Source organism: Microcaecilia unicolor, chromosome 9, assembly GCF_901765095.1.
Source record: "Microcaecilia unicolor chromosome 9, aMicUni1.1, whole genome shotgun sequence".
NCBI lineage: Eukaryota > Metazoa > Chordata > Amphibia > Gymnophiona > Siphonopidae > Microcaecilia > Microcaecilia unicolor.
Window position 1 is genome coordinate 227,310,875 of NC_044039.1, and position 7,717 is coordinate 227,318,591.

A 7,717-nucleotide genomic window follows, 5' to 3' on the forward strand; every position below is an offset into this window, starting at 1 on the left:
CCTCTCCAAGCGCAGCACCTCACGATGCCAAACCTTCCTCTGGAAGCTGGTATACGAGACAATCTCTCCCCACAGAACTGCCTTCGCCGACTCCCAGAAAAGAACAGGGTTCTCCCTCTGGGCTTCATTGTTGTCCCTAAAATCCTGCCATTTAGAGAGTAAAAAAGGTAAGAAATGACTGTCCTTATATAGGAAAGAGGGGAACCTTCAAAAGCCGCCAGAAGGAGCAAGGTAACCTATCTGCATCTGCATGTCTACCCAGGCTTGGTCTGATATCATTATAGGCCCTAACCTGACTTCTCCTATTGACAACAAAAGCTCACAAGAGATCAACACATAATCAATTCTAGACATTGTAGAATGCGCTCTAGATATGTGTGTATAATCCCTTTTTCTTATTGTTTTAATAAGCATTTGCTATTGTTTTCGGTGACTCAATGTGGCAGCAAGCTCTGCATACTAGCTTCAGCCCTCAGAATGGGCCAAGCACGCTGCTGCCGCTTCCTATCTTACTAAACCTACTTGATATAGATATATATTTGTGCTGAATAGGAAACAAGATGGCCACCAGCAGGAAGTGTGGTCATAGATCTGGAAGGATTAGCAGCTAGTCCTATAGGCTTAGGACCCTACAGATGAAGAACTAGGCTCCTTTCTCCTGATGCTGTTCTACAGAGGAAAAACCCCTTTATTCATAAAATATTAATTACACCAAAGTCAGAGAAGTCTGAAGGGCTCCACAGGGAACAGAGAACTGAAGCTAGAGTGCTAAGTTCTACATATGTGCAGACTTAGAAACTACAAAGTTCTATAAAAATCAAAATCATAGTAACATAGTAAATGACGGCAAATAAAGACGGACCCATCCAGTCTGCCAAATCTTTGATACTCATATGACTACACCAAGCTCTGTCAAATGCCACCACCCAGATGTGAAGCCTTCATTTCTCCGAGGACAAGCAGGCTGCTTGTTCTCACGAATGGGTGATGTCCATGGTAGCCCCTCCGATCGGAGATCTTCACTAGCAACAGTGTTTGCTAGCCCTCGCGTGCGCATGCACCATGTGTATGTGCGACCGGCTTCCCGCCCGAACGCGCTCATGTTCGTCAGTCTTCTTTTTTCCGCGGCTCAGGACGGCTGTTTTTCGGTCGGTCTGTGCCCCAAGGAGACCCCTCGCGTCTTTTCGCCACGTTCTTCTGTTCGGAAGTGTCCGGTTTTTTCTTTTTCTGTTGTGTGTCTCTTAGTTTAAAAAAAAAAAAAAATTTTCCTTACGTCGAGTTTTTTCCTGTAAGTTTCCTTTCGTTGTCGGGCACGGCCTTTTTCGCTGCCTGTACGGGTTTTTTCTAAATTTTTTGGTGCCATTAGCCATCATCGCGAATTTTGACTTCGCCGGCGTGATTTTTCTGCCCATGTGCTCGAAGCCTGCCAGCGGCTTCAAAAAATGCACCCAGTGCAGCCAGACTATCTCCCTCACTGACAGGCACGTTTCGTGCTTTCAGTGTCTGGGGGCCAGGCATCGCCCCCAGGCCTGTACTCTCTGCCTTCTCTTGAAGAAGCGGACTCACGCGGCGAGATTGGCCTAGTGGAATCTGTTGTTCAGGGCCTCGTCCGGTGCTTCAACGTCTTCGGTACCGAGGTCATCATCCGGTGCGTCGACGTCTGCGGTACCCAGCTCTTCAGCCGGTGATCCAGCGTCTACTATACCGAGGTCATCGGTGGTATCGATGTCGTCGGAGGGTGCTTCATCTTCCGGAGTGCAGGTGAGGGCTGTCCATTCCCCTGCTGGTGGCGGTGAGCCCTCGAGTAGGTCTCCGCCTGCCTCGAGGGCTCCTGCTGTACAGGCCCCCCGGGATCGACCTCTTTCGGACCCGGCCCACAGGAGACGTTGGATTCGACATCCTCCTCTTCGATACCGGGAGGTACCGATGATGTGCTTCGTGCGAAGGCAAAGAAGCATAGTCATCAGTCACCTTCCAGACGTGGAACCGAGAGCTCTGGGTCGCTGGTGCCACCGGCACCCAAGCGTCGACATCGGGAGGACCGCTCACCCTCCATTCAGGAGGTGTCGATGCGCTCCCCTGTGGACAGCCCAGTACCGCCTCCTGGGCAGATTCGCAGCTCGTCGCCGGTACCGGACTCCTTGCCTCTCTCGACAGCCGCTCTGAACGAGAGCCTCAGGGCCATCCTTCCAGGGATCCTGAAAGAGCTGTTGCGTCCTTCTCCTCCGGTACTGGGGGGTGCTTGCGCCGCCGGTACCGACGACTGAGGCGACGGCTGGGCCCTCGTCCGTGGTAAGGTCTCCTGGCATCGGCTGCCTCCCAAGCGGACTCCCAGACGACATCGATGGAGGGAGCTCCATCGTCACCGGTGCGGGAGTCTTCCTCTCGACGCTTCCACCATGGCCATGTTCCTACGGAGTCGAGGCGGGCACGGCTTCGGACAGAGGTTCATGAACTGGTGTCTGACACCGATGGTGAGGCCTCGTGGGAAGCAGAGGAAGACATCAGATATTTCTCAGATTAGGAGTCTGACGGTCTTCCTTCTGATCCCACTCCCTCTCTTGAAAGACAGCTTTCTCCTCCTGAGAGTCTATCTTTCGCGGCCTTTGTCCGGGAAATGTCTACGGCCATTCCCTTCCCTGTGGTTACTGAGGATGAATCAAGGGCTGAAATGTTTGAGCTTTTGGACTATCCTTCGCCACCTAAGGAATCGTCCACAGTACCCATGCATCATGTCCTCAAGAAGACATTGCTGGCAAACTGGGCGAAGCCGCTAACTAATCCCCACATTCCCAACAAGATTGAATCCCAGTATTGGATCCATGGGGACCCGGAGTTGATGCAGACTCTGGTGTAGTGGATCTGGTCCTTAAGAAGGTCAAGAGTTCTAGAGAGTATGCTTCGGCGCCCCTGGGCAAAGACTCTAGAACCTTGGATTCTTTTGGGAGGAAGGCCTACCATTCTGCAATGCTCATTTCCAAAATTATTATTATTATTTATTTATTGCATTTGTATCCCACATTCCCCCACCTATTTGCAGGCTCAATGTGGCTTACATAGATTTGGTAACATTGTCATAACAGGATATCGGATACAGTTAGTAATGTGTAGCGATTAAGGAAGGGATGAGGGAGGAAGGAAGGGAGTTGTTAGGGTAATTATAGAAGGTGTGCGTTCATAGTTGAGTGGACTTAGTGAGGTTATAGGTTCTCATTGTAGGCCTTGTTGAAGAAGAATGTTTTCAGAGATTTTCGGAAGATAGATGTTTCTTTGATTGCTTTCAGGCTGTAGGTAATGCATTCCATATCTGCATGCTCTTGTAAGAAAAGGTAGTGGCGTGCATCATCTTGTATTTAAGTCCTTTGCAGCTGGGGTAGTGCAGGTTGAGAAATTTACGGGATGATCTTGTGGCGTTTCTGGGAGGTAAGTCTATGAGGTTTAGCATATAGATTGGGGCGTCTGCATGAATGAATGAATTCAGTCCTACCAGCTCTACACGAGCATTTATATGCGGAATAATGTGCGGCAGTTGGCGGACTTGGTGGACAAGCTCCCCTCTAAGCAAGCCAAGCCTTTTCAGCAGGTTGTCAGGCAGCTGAAGGCATGTCGTAAATTCCTGGCCAGGAGTGTTTACGATACTTTTGATGTCGCGTCCAAGGCCGCTGCTCAAGGTGTGGTGATGTGCAGACTCTCACATGGCTGCACGCCTCAGACCTGGAGAATAGGCTCCAACAGCGGATAGCAGACTCTCCTTGCTGGGGGGATAATATTTTTGGAGAAATGGTCGAACAGGTGGTAGAACAGCTCCACCAGCGGGACACCGCTTTCAACAAATTCTCCCGCCGGACGCCTTCAGCATCCACCTCAACTGGTAGACGTTTTTATGGGGGAAGGCGGACTGTTACCTATTCTTCTAATAAGCGTAGGTACAATCCTTCTCGCCAGCCTGCTGCCCAGGCCAAACCCCAGCGCGCTCGTTCTCGTCAACAGCGTGTGCCTCCACAGGCCCCTGCAGCTCCCCAGCAAAAGCATGGGACAGGCTTTTGACTGGCTCCAGCAGAGCATAGCCACAATCAAAGTGTCCGTGCCGGACGATCTACCGGTCGGGGGGAAGTTAAACTTTTTTCACCAAAGGTGGCCTCTCATAACCTCCAACCAGTGGGTTCTTCAAATAGCCCGGCTAGGATACTCCCTCAATTTGGTCACAAAGCCTCCAAATTGTCCACCGGGAGCTCAGTCCTTCAGCTTCCAGCACAAGCAGGTACTTGCAGAGGAACTCTCTGCCCTTCTCAGCGCCAATGCGGTTGAGCCTGTGCCACCGGGGCAAGAAGGACTGGGATTCTATTCCAGGCACTTCCTTGTGGAAAAGAAAACAGGGGGGATGCGTCCCATCCTAGACTATCTGGTCCGAGAAAAGTTCAGGATGCATTCCCTGGGCACCCTTCTCCCCATGATTCAAGAAAACGATTGGCTATACTCTCTGGACTTAAAAGATGCTTACACTCATATCCCGATACTGCCAGCTCACAGACAGTATCTTCAATTCCGTCTGGGAACATGGCACTTTCAGTATTGTGTGCTACCCTTTGGTCTTGCCTCCGCGCCCAGGGTGTTCACAAAATGCTTGGCTGTCGTAGCGGCGTCTCTACGCAGACTGGGAGTGCACGTGTTCCCTTACCTCAACGATTGGCTGGTGAAGAACACCTCCGAGGCAGGAGCTCTACAGTCCATGCAGTTGACTATTCGACTCCTGAAGCTACTAGGGTTTGTGATAAATTATCCAAAGTCCCACCTTCTTCCAGTTCAAAAACTCGAATTCATAGGAGCTCTGCTGGATTCTCAGACAGCTCGTGCCTACCTTCTGGAAGCGAGGGCCGACAATCTTCTGTCCCTCGTTTCCTGGGTGCGGGCGTCTCAGCAGATCACAGCTCGGCAGATGTTGAGATTGCTTGGCCACATGGCCTCCACAGTTCATGTGACTCCCATGGCCCGCATGAGATCAGCTCAATGGACCCTAGCTTCCCAGTGGTACCAAGCTGCTGGGTATCTAGAGGATGTAGTCCAGCTGCCCACCAGTTTTCTTCAATCCCTGCAGTGGTGGACAATTTGGCCCAATTTGACTCTGGGACGTCCCTTCCAAATTCCTCAGCCGCAAAAAGTGCTGACGACGGATGTGTCTCTCCTGGGATGGGGAGCTCATGTCGATGGGCTTCACACTATAGATCAATCTCCTGGAGTTACGAGCGGTCTGGAATGCTCTAAGGGCTTTCAGGGATTGACTGTCCCATCAAATTATTCAAATTCAGACAGACAACCAGGTTGCCATGTATTACATCAACAAGCAGGGGGGCACCGGATCTCGCCCTCTGTGTCAGGAGGCCGTCAGAATGTGGCTTTGGGCTCGCTGATACGGCATGTGTCTTCAGGCCACATATCTGGCAGGCGTAAACAACAGTCTGGCCAACAAGCTGAGCAGGATCATGCAACCTCACGAGTGGTACACGAGATCTTCCAAGCGTGGGGCACCCCCTTGGTGGATTTCTTTACTACCCGAGCCAACCACAAGGTCCCTCAGTTCTGTTCCAGACTTCAGGCCCACGGCAGGCTAGCATCGGATGCCTTTCTCCTGGATTGGGGGGAAGGCCTCCTGTATGCTTATTCTCCCATACCTTTGGTGGGGAAGACTTTGCTGAAACTCAGGCAAGACCGAGGCACAATGATTCTGATCGCTCCTTTCTGGCTGCGTCAGATCTGGTTCCCTCTTCTTCTGGAGTTGTCCTCCGAAGAACCGTGGAGATTGCAGTGTTTTACGACCCTCATTACTCAGAACGAGGGGGTGCTTCTGCATCCCAACCTCCGGTCTCTGGCTCTCACGGCCTGGATGTTGAGAGCGTAGATTTTGCCTCCTTGGGTCTCTCCGAGGGTGTCTCCCGGGTCTTGCTTGCTTCCAGGAAAGATTCCACTAAGAAGAGCTACTTCTTTCTATGGCGGAGGTTTGCCGTCTGGTGTGACAGCAAGGCCCTAGATCCTCGCTCTTGTCCTACACAGACCCTGCTTGAATAACTTCTGCACTTGTCTGAGTCTGGTCTTAAGACCAACTCTGTAAGAGTTCATCTTAGTGCGACTAGTGCATACCATTACCGTGTGGAAGGTAAGCCGATCTCGGGACAGCCTTTAGTTGTTCGCTTCATGAGAGGTTTGCTTTTGTCAAAGCCCCCCATCAAACCTCCTACAGTGTCATGGGATCTCAATGTCATTCTCAACCAGCTGATGAAACCTCCTTTCGAGCCACTGAATTCATGCCATCTGAAGTACTTAACCTGGAAGGTCATTTTCTTGGTGGCAGTTACTTCAGCTCGCAGAGTCAGTGAGCTTCAAGCCTTGGTAGCTCATGCTCCTTATACCAAATTTCATCATAACAGAGTAGTTCTCCTAGGTTCTTGCCGAAGGTGGTGTCGGAGTTCCATCTGAACCAGTCAATTGTCTTGCCAACATTCTTTCCCCGTCCTCATACCCGCCCTGCTGAACACCAGCTGCACACATTGGACTGCAAACGAGCATTGGCCTTCTATCTGGAGCGGACACAGCCCCACAGACAGTCCGCCCAATTGTTTGTTTCTTTTGATCCCAACAGAAGGGGAGTGGCTGTCGGGAGACGCACCATATCCAATTGGCTAGCAGATTGCATTTCCTTCGCTTATGCCCAGACTGGGCTGACTCGAGGGTCATGTCGCGGCTCATAGCGTTAGAGCCATGGCAGCGTCCGTGGCCCACTTGAAGTCAGCCACTATTGAAGAGATTTGCAAGGCTGCGACGTAGTCATCCGTCCACACATTCACATCTCATTACTGCCTTCAGCAGGATACCCGATGCGACAGTCGGTTTGGGCAGTCGGTGCTGCAGAATCTGTTCGGGGGTTTAGAATTTTCAAATCAATGCTCAAAGCCCACCTCTTCAAGGTCGCCTTTGGCACCTAATCATTACACCTCTTCTCAGGAAATCTTAACTACCCCAACTTGACATTTCGTCCTTTAGATTGTAAGCTCTTCTAAGCAGGGACCGTCCTTAATTGTTAATTTGTACAGCGCTGCGTAACCCTAGTAGCGCTCTAGAAATGTTAAGTAGTAGTAGTAGTAGAATCCAACTCCACCCCCCTAGGCCCATTTTTATTCTGTTCCAGGCTGCACTCTCAGTTAGTTGAATAAGTTTAGGTCAATCTCAGTTATGTCCTCGCCGTTGCGAGGCCCAATTGACCCTGTTTGTTGTTTTGAGTGAGCCTGGGGGCTAGGGATACCCCATTCGTGAGAACAAGCAGCCTGCTTGTCCTCGGAGAAAGCGAAAGCTCCATACCTGTAGAAGGTATTCTCCGAGGACAGCAGGCTGATTGTTCTCACCAACCCGCCCGCCTCCCCTTTGGAGTTGTGCCTTCCCTTGTCTATGTCTTTGCTATGTACTAGACTGACGAAAACAAGCGCGTTCGGGCGGGAAGACGGTCGTGCATGTACACGCGAGGGCTAGCAAACGCTGTTGCTAGTGAAGATCTCCGATCGGAGGGGCTGCCGTGGACGTCACCCATTCATGAGAACAATCAGCCTGCTGTCCTCGGAGAATACCTTCTACAGGTATGTAGCTTTCGCTATCCTGCTGATCCTCAGAGGAAAAAATATGTTTTATAAAGAAACCAGATTTTAACCACATTCAAAACAGGTGAGAAAGC